At 36.4% G+C, this 17714-nt stretch overlaps 1 protein-coding gene and 1 pseudogene across 4 annotated transcripts in view; one reads left to right on the top strand and one right to left on the bottom strand.

The window, feature by feature from the left end:
• Positions 1–17714, bottom strand: part of LOC114629615 — an 85210-nt pseudogene that overhangs the window by 64934 nt on the left and 2562 nt on the right.
• Gpr174 (G protein-coupled receptor 174) overlaps positions 7–17714 on the top strand; it is a 38735-nt gene continuing 21027 nt past the window's right edge. Inside the window, exons 1-3 of one of the 4 annotated variants that reach the window (XM_028782626.1) lie at positions 7–151; positions 349–452; positions 11386–11469. The gene's annotated coding sequence lies outside the window, so the exon portion shown is untranslated. Of the gene's footprint in view, positions 152–348; positions 453–528; positions 688–11385; positions 11474–17714 lie in introns of those variants that run through there. The other 3 variants (XM_028782694.1, XM_028782766.1, XM_028782831.1) reach the window with 3 other exon arrangements.

Here is a 17714-nt window from a genome sequence, read left to right as displayed (position 1 = left end):
AGAGAGAGAGAGAGAGGGAGAGAGAGAGAGAGAGAGAGAGAGAGCTGCTAACCCACCCACTGGAAAACGGAAATGTTCAATGTGTTCAGAACAGCTTGCATATTTCACTCTGACAATTCACTACCATATTTTCCAACATGGTAGTGGTTTGGTAATCCTTAAGTTCTTTTACCTGCCTTTCCCCCTTTTGCCTTCATCATTTTTCTGTTGTTGCTCCCCCGCCTCTGTCTGTCTCTCTCCTCTCCCTCCCTCCCTCCCTCCCTCTTTCCCTCCCTCCTTCTTTTCCCCCTCTTCCTCCTTCATTGCTTTTTTGGGGGAGTGAATGAAAATTGGATTGGTTGTTTTCAGAAAACAGAGCTGGATCGATGCACGGAACAGTAGCATCCTCATTGGAGTGGCTGTCACATGAATTCTTTGGAGACTTCTGGAGAAAAGAGAAAGAAACTGAAACGGTAGGTTCCAAATTGTTAATGAATAATTAGCTCTCACATGCCTTTCACTCTTGATATCTAGAATTGGACAGTTGGCATCAGGTTCTAGCTAATCTGTTAGATCTAAATAGTTATGAATATAATGAACTTGGACCATCCACGAAGGTCATTTTCTTGGAATTTATACAAGCAAAAATAATTATATGATTGTCTGCTTAAGGTGGGAGGAAGAATGTAACTTCGAACTTGATAAAATGTAAGTTTGAAATGGAATATTTCTTTGTATAATAATGTATTTAGCACAACTGATACCAGACAAAATAGGACTATGAATATTTGTAATTTACCCTAGCTTGCATTAAGAAAGGTTACTTGCAGAAACATACTGGGAGATTTTTATCTACATTTTGCTATAACATTTTGGTGATGATATTTCTTAAACTGCTGAATGATAAAAGATAGTTGATTCATTGCCTCTTTCAAAATGCTTTTGAAAATGACTAGTTGTATCTCAAGACTTTAACCAGCATAAGTCATTCTCCTCTCTGTGTGAGTTACACATTTTTACTGTAAAAATAACCTGTAGTTATAAGTAACTTTAGAGATTAAAAAAAATAAAAAAAACAAGTCCAGAAGAAAAGATGTGTTTATAATGTGAGAGGAGGAAAATAAGAAAGACAGACAGGCACAGCTTTTCTGATTCTCTTAGATAAGCTATACTTATCAGAGTAATCACTCAGTACAATAAAAACAACAATGTGCTTTAGTTTATATTTCTGATCAGCATAATTGACTTAACTTGTTTTCTACAAAATGTAAGTGCATTGCTTGTAATTTTTGTGTTCTTTTTCTTGATTGGAAAGATAAAGAAAGATGCTTTCTTACATTAAACAATTATAAAGCCATCACTGACATGCAACTGCTAGGAGCTGTATTCAGAGACTTAAGAAAAAGCAAAAGATGGATTTCTATCTGAAGTGAGGGAAGGGATGAAGAGGCATGTGGAATATGACCAAGGATTAGACCCTAAATAGGTATTCATTTGGTTTGCTGTGAAGATGTTCTTTGATTTGCTTTTATACTGGGGTAATTTTCCATGGAAAGAAAGTTATAATTTTATTGAACAAGCAGAAGTGGCTATTTCAGAGAGTTTTGGTCATTCAGCAAAGAGTATTTCTTTCCTCCAGCTTTGGTAATTTTCAGCTATGCAGGAAATGCATCCATCTTATAGAAAGAATTGAAATTGTTTAGCATAAGCAGACATTATGCTAGGCACATTGCTGAATATTTATAAAAGTCATTCTCTGAGAAGTCTGTGTTCATTGCAGAAACTTCATTTTGTTCTTGAGTAAACATGTTCTTCCCTTTTTTGTTTACAGTAATCTGATTATAATAAATGTATCTAATACATTTACTTTGGTGGCAGACTGTGTAATATGGTGCTGGATATTGTATCGGCAGAAAAAAATTCTGAGAAACAAAATTGAGGCATTACCTGTTACAAAATGCTTACTTTTACCAGAAGACTCTTGTGAATTTAACTCTCTTTCTGCTGGGTATCTGAAAAGCATGGGAGAAAAGAATATGTATTTTCCTCTTCTGCTTATATAGTGTTCTCTCTTCTCATGTCAATCAGATTTTTATAAAAGCAGAAATAGAATTTAACTCCTTTATGTGACTACCATGCAGTCCTATGAAATGGAGTACAGACCATCCCATTTCTCTTGCCTATTAAAATGGATATTCCTTTAAGACTAGTCTCTCAAAAATCATCCTCTTTTAGGAAAAGAATAAAAATTCATTGGAATATATCATCCTGGCCATTTGTAGGAACTAGTAGTACTTCTTTGTGTTTTGAGAAGTAAAGTTGCTTATACTTTACAACTGGAAAAACTGAGGCTCAAAGGATTAAAGTAACTCAGCCAAGTGCTTCTTTACTTTAACAGAGAAAAGGCTAAATTCTAGGTTTCTCAGCAGCTCATCCAGTGCTCACTTCACTCCTTCCTGCTGCCTAACAAGGCTTGTGGATTAAGATTCATGAATTATTCATTTGGAAATCTTAAAAGATGTCATTTAGAAATCACTCAAGAACCTCTCAATACCATGATGTACTTCAGGCTTCTCCCAAGGGCTCTGCAGACTGATTTGTTGGGCTTTACCACTATTTCCTTGTAAAATAGGAAAGAAATATTTCTACTCTGCCTATATGTAAAAACAATTACAAAATACAAATTGATACTAAGTGCTGAAAGAAAACAATAATATACATGTGGGCATATGGTTGATGTGTAGGAATTAGATCTAGTGTCTGAGAAATTACGTGGTCAGTACAAAAGGGAAAGAAAGTATTACAGGAAGTTATAGGCATGAGATATAGGCATTCCAAAGTTGAGAAGGTAGTGAATATTTCTGTATATCCACTTTGCTAAGGCAAGAACATGAGAAGGCTGAATAGTTACAGTACTTGTTAAGAAGTAAATCCAAAAGAGAAAATTCTAATTAGTTGTTTGATTGTTATTACTATTTATCATACTCTTAGGCACCGTTTGGGATCTCAAATTTGAAGTCAGCTTTCTTGGTATAGTCTTTGTAAGCCAAGTGAAAGAGGGTAGTGTGCTTCTCTGGCAGCATTTTCATGCACAACCACAGCTACATTTGCATTAGCCAAGAACCAAGATGCAAATAGAGTGTCTCTGAAATAGGAGTGTAAGCTATTAACCAAAATCAAGTCTGTACAAATTCTAGAAACTTGGAGCTAGATAAGGAACGTTAGTAACTCACATTATTTAGTAAGGAAGTTCAGGTTGATTTATTGCTTCGTCAGTCGTGGGTTATATAGAAGCACTCTGTATTTTCAGAGTAAGAACAGGGCCTTCTAATTCAAGGTCAGCTTGCATCTTGAGAAGCACAGTTATTTTCTCACTGGAAACACAAAATATATGTCAGTGGCTTCCGTCAAGTAAAAGAAAAAAACAGTCACTCATTTCTTTTTTGTACGTTTTTAAGTTTAAAAATATATTAATGTTTCCATACAATAAAAATATGACTAAATCATATTTTTGCCCTCCCCCAACTCTTCCCAGTTCCTCCCCACCTCCCAATCCACCCGACTCATTTCCTATTTTCTGAAAACTTACTTGCTTCTTCAAAAAAGACTTTTATTCAGTGTACAATACTCATGGGAGACATCAGAATTCAGCAACAGATGACATAATTTACAATTATAAACATTTACTTAAAATTATTTTATTTTTAAGTTGACCGACCACATACAAATACATTTTGAAAGCTGATGGTGTTTTGTTGTGAAATATTTTTATAAGTAAGTTATTTATTATTTATGTTACAAAATGATTCTTAGTGAAAGACAATGGTAATGAGATTGGTTTACTACTTAGAGCATTTGCTCTTTTGTTAGGTGATACTAGGTGACTTAAAAGGTAGTATTCCTAAATGTCTAGTCTCTTTTGGGCTAAACAATGTGCTATAAATATGAATAGCATGGGATGGGTAGTCTAATTTTTTAGATGTGATATTACAATTAAATATTGTTACCACCAAATTTGAGAAGAAAATGCTCATAGGGCGGAGCTTTCAAATTTCTACTTTATTTTAGCATATATTTGCCTTGATCCCTTTAATTCTTAAATCAAAGGTATTATTATTTTGTTCTTGAAAATATATTTATTTGGCTTTTCTTCTTATATATCTGTGATGATGTCACCTTAATTCTATATTCTCAAGTATACTTTTGGTTGACGTCTATCATTTTAATCATTTCATCTTTTAACACTGATGTATTTTGATTGTGAAGGTACCATAGACATCTCTTTTTTCCATGGTAAATCAAGATAAATCTAAGACAGGCTTATTTTCCATCATGCCATGAGATTCTGTACAACAAAAACTTCAACCAGTTTATCTATTATTGGCTTGTTTGAGAAAGAGCTACTAAGAGAAGAAATGACTGATTTTATCTCAAGAGTAGGTATAGCTCACATCAAGACACCTGAAGCAGTAAAGCTTTCTTCTATTAAATACTATGACCTCCAAACATTAACAAAACTGAAAAGAAAAATCTACCTAGATGAAGCAGTATGAATATGACAGTCTAGTTTTGAAGTGGCAAGTCTATAAAATATCCTGAGCAGGTTCCCATACCGTGGGTTTGGGGCTATCTTGCTTGTCTCTGACAATCTGGTAAAAAGGTCTTTTTGGTTGTAGGAAGTAGTATAAACATCCCTTCCTGTAAACTCTAAGCAGACACTTATGAATATGCAGAGGGAACTAAACTATTTTTTTAAAGTTGATATAGAGTTCCTTCTTAATATCCACACTAGTTCTAAATTTCATTTGTAAAAATTATACATTAGAAAATATCATCTCTGTGTCTGTTTTAGTTTTACCTACAGAAAAATCACAGAGGACATTTAAAACCTCCTGACTTTGGGAAAATCACTAAATTTGAAAATTCTGTGACATCGTCCAGTAAGCAAGAGATACTAAATTTGATTATCCTAGGTTATAAATCATTTTCTGACTGGGATGTGGGCCAATCACATTTGGCTACAGTAAAACCACAGGCCAAGTAAATATGCTCCATGGCTATGCATGCTGGGTCCTCCCAAATGCTGTGGTACCATCATTATGCAAAATGGCTTGGATATGCTGAACACAGATGCAATCTTTCTTCCCCTGATCAACTTAGTGACATTTATTTATAGACATGAATATGAACATAGAACTATTTGCACACACATAAAAATTCAATGCCAAGGCATCCCAGTATGTAATATTGTATGAAGCTATCTTAACAATTTAAAATCTAATAGTGATATCTGCATATATTAGCTCATTTGTCATGTTTGACCAAAGAAGATGAAATTTCTTTCTTAAAGTAGTGCTGATCAGTTAGTTCATTATATTTTTCTGTAAAACTCCAGGGCATTAGCTAAAAAAATTTTACTTTATTTTCATTTCTAAAAGTTGGTTCCCAATATAAAATTTTAATTTCAGCCAGTTTTTTTTGGTTTTTTTTTTTTTTTTTTTTTTTTTTTTTTTTTTTTTTTTTTTTTTTTGCTGTGGAGTTAAAATTATATTTGGTAAGAAAATCGTGATGATGTCTAAGAATGAGAGAGAAGACAGGATCATCCATGAAAAGAACTAAGGTAAAAATAAAACAACAACCATGAAAGTAAATGAGGTTTAATTCGATCAATCTCAATCCTACTGCAATAACTTCTTAGTGTTTATGGAGAACTCCAGTTTTTGCTCATTGTCTCTCCCCTCAGCTCTAGGTGTTCAGTATGCTCCCTGTGACAAAGAGAAAACATTCTGAACTTTGCCAAGCAAGGTTGCTTAGGTTTGTGAAGCAGCTATGAGTCCCCAGCTCCTAATGACTCTGTATATAGGTAAACATTTTATCAGGTTCACATCATGCCCAAGCTTTGATTGTTTTCCTAAGAAAATGTAAGCCTATGCTAACAGATGTTTCCCATAGTAATTTTGGGTTAAATTATTAAATATTTAAGCAGTTAATCAGAATCTAGGATTCAGCAGGCCATTGTAGCCTATACTACACTACTGGTCCTCAATTTTATATTGGATTCTTTTTTTTTTTGAATTTATAAAATGTATTTATTTGAGAATGTCCTTGCATAGTACAGTACCACTGACAGTGAATATACACAGTGAAAAATAAGAAGTAAAAATAAAAAGTAACATCTTTTCTGTACTACATATTCTAAGCACCTTTGTCAAAAGCCAGTTTAATGTAGATTCATGGACTCTTTTTTTTTTTTACATATTCACTTTATATGCTGCTCACTGCTCCTCTCCCAGTCACTCCCTTCCACAATCCTTCCTCTATCCTCCCTCCCCTTTGAGGACCCCCCTTGTAAACTCCGATGGGTATCCCCTGACCCTAGCATATCAAGTCTCTGTAGGACTAGGCCTATTCTCTCCCACTGAGGCCAGATATGACACCACAGCTAGAAGAACAAATCCCACTGGCAGGCTCCTACTCCACTTCTTAGGGACCCACAAGAAGATCAAGCTGCACATCTGCTACATATATGTTTGTGTTTTTTTTGTTGTTGTTTTTTTTTAATTTCTTTTTTTTTTGAACATGAAATGCTTTTTTATAGCATGTTTTACAAGGGGAGGGGGTAAGAGGGTCCAGGTGGTGGAAAAGTACAAAATCTTCTTGGCCTGTGCCTTGAAACATGTCATGGTCTATATGGTACACTGCCTTGAATTATGATCTACCTGCAGTTCTTCAGAAGATATTTATATTGGATTCTTAATCATCAAAATCTAATATATCCCTTATTTATTGTACAGTCAATGTACTAAAAAGAATTGGGAAATCTATATTACATTTTTATACTCTATTATTTTTGTCCATTTTAAAAATAAAGAAATATACGCTAAATATATGAAAAAATGCCCAAATTTAAGCAATTGTCTTGGCCCTATTAGCTTTTCTGAAAAATCACTTTATTGAAGTATGATTGGCATTTGAAAGTTGTATGCATTTGGATTTCAAACCAAATTCTTTGGGAGTTAAAGCTCTTTCTATTACTCTGTTGTCTCCATATGTGAAAACAGCCCAGACTTACTATCCTGTTTGGGCCTTTTCACTTGGGGATCAAAAACATTCATACTAGAGAGAGTCAAAATGTACAAACAATTTTGAAACATAGTCAATTTAGGCTATGTGAACTTGGGAAGGGTAGATAACACATATATAAAGGAAAAAGTGAATAAAATGGGAATTATTAGAAGCATTATCTCAGTTCTTTTCAATCATACTTTATGGTGTGTTCATTTACCAGGGTAAAAAGAATAACAAAAGGAAACATTACAAATTCTTATCCTGCTGGAGCATAATTGAATGGGAAAGATTAACTACACATATGAGTATACTGATGGGATTTATGACACGTTTGCCACAAACAGAGTCAATACACTCTTTGTAAAGTGCAAATGTTTTAGAAAAAAATACTGCCTTCAATGAAGCTGAAATTATGGGAAAAAATAAATTATATCTAGGACACTAGAAACTTTTTTAAACCTTGGTTTGTTTGTCCCTAATCTATGACATGTTAGGGTTTAAGAGCAAAGGTCCTAAATTATAGCTACAATACTTTAAGATATTAGAACAAAATATGTGGTTCTCTATTCAAGCTAATAGTAACATAAGGGAAAATCCTAAAATGTACTCTCTACTCCAAGCTCGTCTAAATAGAGCATTGGGACAAATTTAATATTTGTATGTACTGGTTTTATGATCTCCTGTTGAACTCTGTCCATACTGATGGTTAATAATTGGAGGGAAAATATAATATTCCATGAAGAGAACCAGGGTTAAACAACGACCATGAAAGGAGACAGTAGAGTCAATTTTATGCCTGTGAGTAAATTGTTGCATTATCAGTAAAGAATTGAGTTGCCTGTTTGAGGCTTATAGCACAGTCTATGAGTATATTAGAGAAAGAAATAACTGAACTCTAAGAGACATAGTTTATTTTAGGAGCTCATTGTGAGAGCCATCTTGTCAGCTCTGAGCTCAGAAGTCAACACAATACTGCACAATACAAGAACAAGGTTTTAGGTAGCCTCTCAGCATAAATCAGTCTCAATCATTTCCCCCTGCTCTTATTATACTGAATTCAAATTTGTTTTCTACCTAAGAAGAGATGGAGGAAGAGCCTTGGAATATCATTTTCTGAATAGTTTTATGAATTTTAATAACCATTGCTGGTGTTTTAAGTCATGACTTGTGGATGACTAGAAGTATGAATGTGAATGTAAACCCTAGCTTCCGCTTTTCTCACTTGGTGTTAGTGAGAGCACTTCTCTTTTGAAAATGGGTAACTATTTTGCTGAAATGAACAGACACTTTGCAAAACTGGTGAAAGCTCTGTACAGTTCCCCAAATATCATGTTATTGCCTTGCAATTACACTGGGAAAATTGAGTATCAGACTCACCTGACTTTTAGTTGACAGATTTTTCTTCAGCACACAGAATCACTATGCTCAATGAAGCTTGCAGCTAGAAATGCTTATGCACAGCAAAATAGTTAGAAAATCTGCAGCTGAATACACGGAAAAGAGTAACATGAGGATTATGAATCAGTGAAATCATTGCTTTGGGACATGCCTTGTGATTGCTTAACTACTTTAAAATTTATTTTAGGTGTGTACCCTAAATCTGTGGCAATTTTCTATAGGTCTTCCTGTTTCACCTATTCAATTTAGGAGATTTTGCATCTTTTCTGTGACTATGGGTCATTCCTGTGAGGCAATATGTTTTAAGGGTAGGGTATACATTTTACATGACATCTAACATTCTGACTTGGTTTGTAAACATGGTTATTATTCATTTTGCCACTGAACTCCTTCTTTCTTGGTCAGTTGTTCGGCAGTTTGTAGCATCAGAAAAACAGTCGAGTCTCACTTATGGTTTTGAGTGCCAATGAAAATGGATGGACTAATGTAAAGATTGTGCTCACATCTGTGCTCCTCTCTAGGGGAATGGAGGAATGGGGAGTTGATGAGAGGAATACATTATTGTTTGTTCTTTATATCATAAGGAATATCAGCTTCCAAGATATTGAAGAAAATAGGGGGACATTGAGTTTTGGTGGATTGTATGTGGTTGTCTGATTTACAGAATTAAAAATTTCTTAATAACGCAAACATTACCTTCAAATGATTTGACTATAGGAGAGAAAGAGGAATATCTATACACAGATAATTTATACTGGTAAAAAGACATGATATGAAGAAAAAAAACATGAGCTTTTGTATTAAGACAGGGTCCAGCCCTGGCTTTGCCATTAACTCATTAGATAGTAAAGGATGAGTCCTTTAAGATAACTGCTTCAGTTATCTCCTTTATAAAGCTAAAGCATTAATAGATTTTTATCACATTATCAGCAAGGTTTTAATAAAGAATAAAGTCTAATGTTAAAATTCTTAATCTGTTTTGATAATGAGAATTCACAATACTATTTGCTGATTTGTTACCCATATCACTACCAGGCCTATCACGGTAAACCTGCTATCCTGAGTGTTGCCATATGTGAACTGGCTCAATTGGTAGAGTTTTCCTGGAAAGCCTTTGTTTATGATACGAGGCACTGAAGCTGTCTATCATCTGTCTTCCCATGGAAATGTGCCTAAATCCATAGTGATTTCCATAAGTTATTTAAGTAACTGTTGAGAAATAACTGTGTACTCTCTGTGAAGATCATGGAAACTGCTTTCAGTTCTATCACTAATGCAGTGTTTAAATTCACTAATGAAATTATAGTAGATTTGACTTTAAAATTAAAAACACTGATTCTAAGCAGATGAAAAGGAAGTTAGAAATCAACAAAATCTCTGATCCTTGTTTCTAGTTTGTTAGGTGAAACAGGCAAACCCACTCCGCTTAGCTTAGTTGAGTAAAAAATGTGAATTTTCTCCTCTATCACCTGTGACAGATAACTGAGTTTGGAGACCTCTGGTGATGCCTTTTTTTTTTTTTTACTTATCCTCTTCTGGGGTCCTTTTAGTCCACTTTGTCACCTTCTTTCAAAGACAAAATATTTTTGGCTGCTTACTGCATAGCACAGGCTTGCTTCAAGCTTGGGCATCTCCTGCTTCTACCTGCTAAGTTTATATTCCATGTCGTATCATCACATGCAGCACAACAAAACAATCAAATCCAGAACAACAACCCAAACTAAAACAAATAAAAACAAGACCTTTCATCATTTTTATTTTCACTACTATTCTTACTTAGTTTTTCCAATACATTTATTGAGACTCTTGTGTGTTTCTAGAATCCTGTTTTATAAATGACAGAGACAAAAGAAAGGATTGACAGTATTTACTAAGTACCTATTGGTGATAAGCATTGTTTTGCTGAATTTTATTTGAGAGATCTCATGTAATCTTAATGATACATTCTACAAGTTGAGGCTAGCACACCGTTTGTTTTCCAGGTGTCTTTTTTGCCCTATCCTCCCAATAGTTAGACTCTTCTCAACACTTATGATGTAGTAAGATGGCTGTCAGGTAATCCTGCTTCAAACCTAGACAACATTCTCTCCCTTTGTGTTCTTTTCCTTTGGTCTTTTACCAAGTTTATTTCTCATATTTATATATACCTCTTTATATCTTATCCTCTTGACTTTCTAAATAACATTTTATTTATGACATTTATTCCACTTGAAAGTGTAATGTATAACAAATCTCTGTCGTATTTTCAGTTTATTAGGAGATTCCTGGAAACACAGTGCTTATAAAAACTGAATGTGTAATAGGATATTTCAGATGAGTTGGCAAACGTGAGCAGGAGATCACTAGATAAAGTGCAATGCAGGAATATGGGGTGTAGTCATTGGTGTCCATACTTACCCCACATAGAAGCAAGACATAGAAGCAAGAATGACAAGGGCATGTATGAGACATCTTTGTGAAGAAATTTCACTTCTAAAAATGGCTAGGCTCACAACCAGTGGCCAGCTGAGTCTCCTTCCTCATGTGTTTTCTAAGAAGTGAGACAACTGCAGTCAGGAGAACCTCTCAGAAGACTGCTGACAGAGGAAAAGAAAGCTGCTTTTCTCCAATAATGTTGGGAGTTTGACTAGAGACTGTGGGATTTTTCTAGGATAACTCATCAAAGTTAAGAGCACCTTGTGACCAGGGAGTGACTTGTGAGGCCTGTCAGTGGCATTCCTATCTGCTCTCACTCGTTTCCAAGGCTGCCAGGTCAAGTGAGATGTCAGATGGTAAAAGAACAGCTTACACACTCTATTTTGCAACCGCTAAGGGATAGATGTAGCTATTTGCTCACTTCTTTTTGCCTCTGGTAATCCATGTTGGTGTATCATTTTGTATAGCTGGGAAAATTTCCTAGTCTTGCATGCTGCACATGATCATTATTTTATTTTTTTTCAGGCATGAATGAATTAATCAGCCCTATTATCACAGTGTCTGCAGGGGACCTGATTAAGAGCTTCTATCAGCGCTGGATAAAAAACAGTAGGTACTTAAACATTATCTTGACATTTTTCCAGCATCCTTCCCCCAAATATTACTCTTTCACCCAAAGCTAACTGGGCCTTCATTAGCTCCCTGCTGCTTGTTTGCTGTTCTATATAGTAACCTACCATGTAGTGACAAAGTTATAACAGGGAAACGATGTAGCCTTGCATTACATGAAAGAATTGGTTTACTAGAGGATTTGGTAAATTGTGTTATTTTAATTTTTCCCTTTGTGGTAATATTAGAGCCTAGGATTCATAATTAACCTACTTTTAATTGCTATATAGATATTGTGTTCATTGTCAATATTTCTGATATTATAAAACATTGTATTATAATATTGCTTACATTTATTGCTGGTTTTTAAAGGCTCTTAAATCAAAGGGGAGTACTTAAGTCATTTCATTCTAGTCTTATCCCTATTTTTGTAAGCTGTTCATTTACTAGTTTTCAAAAAAACCTAGAAAATCAGGGTGCTTATCTTTTACATTTAAAATTAAATGTATATAATGGTTATATAAACATTTTCAATATTAGACACCTAATATATACATATATATCTATATATCTATACATCTATACATATCTGTCTGTCTATTTATCTGTCTATCTATCTGTCTATATCTATCTATCTATCTATCTGTCATCTATCTATCTATATCTATCTATCTATCTATCTATCTATCTATCTATCTATCTATCTATCTATCTATCTCAGGTAGGTATGTATGTATGTATCTCAACTACCACACATTGGACTCTGCATAGACATAATAAATAGAATAATAGTAGTATATTGAGAAAGAATATGACATTTTCTGAGATAGAAAATTGTAGTGACCAGCAGAAAGTTGCATAAATATTATGCGAGTGTTTGCTGACTGGTCAACAAGTCTCTAGTTGGACATGGTACAGTTTTCACAATGAGAAATACAGGCACTTTTTTCTTTTCTTATTCTATAGGACTCTTCACAGAATTATATTACTCAAGCACCAACATAGATATATAATCACTATTACGAGATATGTCTAGTGCTTGTGTGTTTAAACTTAAAAGAAAAACATGAAAAGTAATAGGTAGATTTTTGTTTGTGGTTTGTTTTATGTTTTTAGAAATAGAAGTACTCCATCAGGAGAGGGGAGTGCATCACAAAGAGTAATAGACATTGAGACTGACCAAAATTTGGTCACACATGTATGCATGAAATAGCCACAGACTAAAAAGTGAATAAATAAATCATGAGCAAAAGAACAGCATAGAGAAATTAACCATGGGTGTACTCTGCCATTGATACGCCATGATGGAACAAATTTTATTCTTAATCAGGAGGTTAGGTGTTTAATAACCAACATTACTACAATAGTACACATGTATTCTGCATGTGAATATTTTTATTTAGTAGAATTTATTTCAATATGTATACAATTTTGGCCATCTGGAAGCCACGTTCAAGTTGCTGGGCCCATTTTTCTAGATGCATATTCTCCTATAAGAAGAAAGATCTGTCTTGAGAGACTTTCTTTTTTCTCTTTTTTCTTTTTTTCATTTATTTATTTATTTATTTTTATTTTTTATTTTTTATTTTTTACTTACTCACTTTACATCATGCTCACTGCTCCCCTCATGGTCACCCCCTCCCACAATCCTTCCCACATCCTTCCTCCCATTCTCCTGAGTGGGCAGGGCCTCCTGGGCATCTTCCCCACCTGGCACTTCAAGTCTCTACAAGGCTAGGCTCATCTTTTGAGAGATTTTCTAATATAGTAATAATGAATATAACAAAAAGACAGGACAAATAAAATTAGGCACCTGTCCACAGTGGTAACACTTCTATATTACCAAAATATGACACGTGACATAATAGCCTATGCAACAAATGGCATGCGTCTATCATCAAAAGTAACCATCTATTAGCTCAAAAGAAGTATTGTGTGTAATGAAAGCATTAATGGATGAAAGTCCTGGATAATCTTTGCATTTTTGAGAAAATATTAAATTTTCTTAAATAGTGAGAAATTCAAATAGTTCTATGATAAAAATAATAGTGTTTTTATCATATACACACACTTTCAACTCTTTCCTGATTTACCCCCCTTCCTTACCTACCCAACTTCTTGTCCAAAAAATAAGAAAAAAAACCCTTCAAGATAAATTTGTGGTGCCCAAATAGGCATGATTCTGTGGGGTTTCCCTGAATAGTTTTCAACTTACCAGTGCCTATACTCTTAGAAAAAATTTCTTTCTCTTTCAGGACCTAACAATTGCCTATAATTCTATGGCTTCTAGTTGGATTGTGTTCCCAACTCCCCTCTTGATGCTAGGAGTTGACCTAAGGCTAACATAGGTTTTGTGGTAAAAGCACTGTGAAGTGTGTATGTGTGACTGCTCTGCTGTTTGTTGTAATCAACCACTGCAGGTGCTTTTCCTCTTTTGTTCGACTCTTCCATGATGATTGCCAAGAGTCTGGTTGATATATATTTCCCCTATAGAGCTAAAACGTCTACAATCTGTTATTCTATAGTTGTTGGCCAATTTGAGTTCTCTGTGTTAGTCATCATCCTCAAATAAAAGCTTCTCTGATGATGGTTGGGAAATGCATCAGTTTATGGGTCATTAGGAATTAGTTTAACATTTTACTAGCTTAACCATTTAGCATCTTAAAACTGATAGCCTCTCCCCTAGGCCCTATAGGATTTTAGCCAGATAATAGTGCCAGTTATATGTTTCATCTCACAGGGCAAGCCTCAAGTCCCATGATGTTTGTACCTATATTAAATCAGTGGGCATATCTTCCCCAACCAATCATTATTTTAGTTCACAGTTGGGTAAGACTGATTATCATTTCTTTGTCTGATAGCTTATATAGTATCATCTAGCACCATGAAAGCTAACCAGTAGAGGTGAGGTTTCCGGTTAGTACCAGCTTGTTCTTTCCATGTCCTATGTGATATCTTCGCCAATATTGTCTTACCTTACAGTTCTGGAGGGTAACCAAGAACAATGGCAAAAAGATTATAATTTTTGGTGGTTTATTAGACAGCAGTGTTCAACAACTATCCCCTAGTAGGAAAATTCAGACAGGGGAGGGGGAGGGGAAGGGGGAGGCGAAAGGAGAGTCAGAGGGAGAGAAAGACAGAGAGACAGAGAGAGAGATCATAAGAGGGCAACAATATCCCTACTAGAGGCTAACAAATAATTATGAGTTACTTCTTTTTTTTTATTAAATTTTTTTTTAATTTCTTTTTTTTTTGAACATGAAATGCTTTTTTATAGCATGTTTTACAAGGGGAGGGGGTAAGAGGGGCCAGGTGGTGGAAAAGTACAAAATCTTCTTGGCCTGTGCCTTGAAACATGTCATGGTCTATACGGTACACTGCCTTGAATTATGATCTACCTGCTGTTCTTCAGAAGATATAGTACACTGCTTGAGTTATGGTCTCCCTGCTATTCTTAAGATGATATGGTACTCTGCTTTGAGTCTATCTGCAGTTGCTAAGCAGGATCTTGCAGTTGCCAAGCTTCAGAGGACATTGTGCAGGTGGGGAAAGGTAGGGGGTGAGGGTAGAGGCGAGGGTCCTGGCTTCTGGCATCTCCCCCTTCTCTGTTTAGTTAGAGAAGGCATCTTATGATCAATCCCAACTATGTGAATTTTGAACTTGGATGTCTAATTATGGGGGGTCTTAGACAAGTTCACAACCCCAAAACACTGATGTGAGACGAGTAACATCAATGGTCGAAGGTTTTAGGCTGTCGACGATGGGCAACGTCAAGGGACTCCGATGTGGGTGGAAGGAGGGTGAGAGCCCTGTCTTAGGCCATGTAGGCTGCACCCACTCCCAGCACCACGCACTCCTTTTCGGCTGCATTGGGTGGGCCCCTGGGAAGTGGACCTATAAAAATCCCATCATTGGGCTAACTCACAGCCATCCTAGTCTCTTGTAAATGTTCAAGTTACCAACCATTTGTCAGTTTGGGGTGTAATATTGTCATAAAGGAAGGCTCCCCAATGTTAGTGGCCATATCAAGGGCGGCCTTGGTTTAGGAAAAAGCCAATCTTTGTTGTGGTGATCAAGAGGCCAAGCTCTCTAGCGAGAGAAGCGAGAGCAAAGCCAGGCATACCAGGAACCCTTCTGGAGGGCGTGGAAGTCTAGCGGTCGACCGTAGGGGGAGGCAGGGGAGCTGGCAGCTGTATCAGTCTCCTGCGGAGTCACTTCTGGATCCTCTTCAATTTTTGGCTGATGGTAATGAACTTCAACCGTCTTCTTGACCTGGTTCCGTGGATGACAGGTCGCCGGCGATGATCTCTGTCTTGCTCAATCTTGATGTCGTGCGCACATCCTCTCAATGAGGGTCCGTCCAGAGGGGTCCGTGCCTCGAGCCCCACATCTGGGTGCACTTGACCCGACCGGCAGGTCCTAGTTATTCGTGGGGGTGAGGAGGACTGCAACCTGCTATTCTTCAGAAGATATGGTACACTGCTTGAGTTATGGTATCCCTGCTATTCTTCAGATGATATGGTACACTGCTTTGAGTCTATCTGCAGATGCCAAGCAGGATCTTGCAGTTGCCAAGCTTCAGGGAACCTTGTGCAGGTGGGAAAAGGTAGGGGTTGAGGGTAAGGGCAAGGATTCTGGCTTCTGGCCCATCTGGATTAGAACTTCTAACAGCCGGCATCACGGGTAATTCAAGGCAGTGTACCGTATAGACCATGACATGTTTCAAGGCACAGGCCAAGAAGATTTTGTACTTTTCCACCACCTGGTCCCTCTTACCCCCTCCCCTTGTAAAACATGCTATAAAAAATCATTTCATGTTCAAAAAAAAAGAAATTTAAAAAAAGTAAAAAAAAAAAGAAAATATATTTGATGTTATTTATCCCTTTCCATACTCCTCTTATATCTTAACCTATATTTCTCAACCAAATATTAACCCTCACTGTTCCAATATTCTCTATTAACCATTTATAGTAGTTCATTCTATCTCTCCTGCCTGGAAAACCTTTCTCCATACCCCTTTAATAATTAGTAGTCCTAGTGAAATCCACATATCTAAAAGAGAACACATGATATTTGCCTTTCTGGGTTAGGGTTACCTCACTTAAAATGATTTTTGAAGCTCCATCAATTTACTTAATCTTTCACAATTTTATATTTCTCAATAGCTGAATAACAGTTAAATATGTAAATGTAACACAGTTTTATTATCCATTCATCAGTTGATAGACTTCCACACTGTTTCCATCTCATGGCTATTGTGAATAGAGCAGCAATTAACATGGACAAGCATCTCTACAGTAGAACATGGAATCTTTTGGGCATATGCCTAAGAGTGGTATAGATGAATTGTGTATAGATTTATTTTTAGCCTTTTGAGGAATCTTCACACCAATTCCTATAGTATCTATATATCCTTCCTTTCCCCACATCTGGATCAGCATTTGTCCCTTTTTCCATTAATTTATTTATTCACTTTACAACCCAGTATCAGTGCTCCCTCTCCTCCAAGTCCCCATTTGAACAGCTCCTCTACCATCTCCCGCCTCCTGCCCTTTTCCTCTGAGAAGGAGAAGACCCTCCCTGGGTATCACTCCACCCTCTGCACATCAAGTCTCTGCAGGATTAGGCATATCCTCTCCCACTGAGGCAAGACAAGTCTGCATAGTTAGGGGAACAGAATCCACAAGCAGGCAACATATTCAGGGACAGCACTCCACTCCAGTTGTTGGGGGACCAAGATAAAGACCAAGCTGCACATTTGTTACATATGGCAGGAGGCCTAGGTCCAGCTCATGCTCACCCTTAGATTTGTGATTCAGTCTCTAGGAGCCTTAATGGTCCATATTAGTTGACTCTGTTGGTCTTCCTGTGGAGTCCCTATCTTCTTTGGGTCCCTCAATCCTTCCCCCAAGTCTTTCACAAGCCTCCAAAGCTCTATCTAATGTTTGATTGTGGATGTCTACATCTGTTCCTACTGACTGCTGGGCAAAACCTCTTAGAGGAGTGTTATGTTAACAGAGTGTCCTTAATATTGTCAGGGATTGGTTCTTGCACATAGGATGGCTATCAGTTTGGCTCAGCCTTCCATTGGGGATTCCCTCTGTCTATGTCTCATCTTTGTCCATGCACACTTGTAGTTAGGTCACATTTTGGGTCAAAGGTTTTGTGGGTGGACTGATGTCCTTATCCACTGGGAGTCCTGCCTGGCTATAGGAGGTGACCTCTTCAGTTTTCATATCCCTGAC

Source organism: Grammomys surdaster, unplaced genomic scaffold, assembly GCF_004785775.1.
Source record: "Grammomys surdaster isolate TR1022 unplaced genomic scaffold, NIH_TR_1.0 61, whole genome shotgun sequence".
Taxonomy (NCBI): Eukaryota; Metazoa; Chordata; class Mammalia; order Rodentia; family Muridae; genus Grammomys; species Grammomys surdaster.
This window is presented reverse-complemented; position numbering and strand designations above follow the sequence as displayed.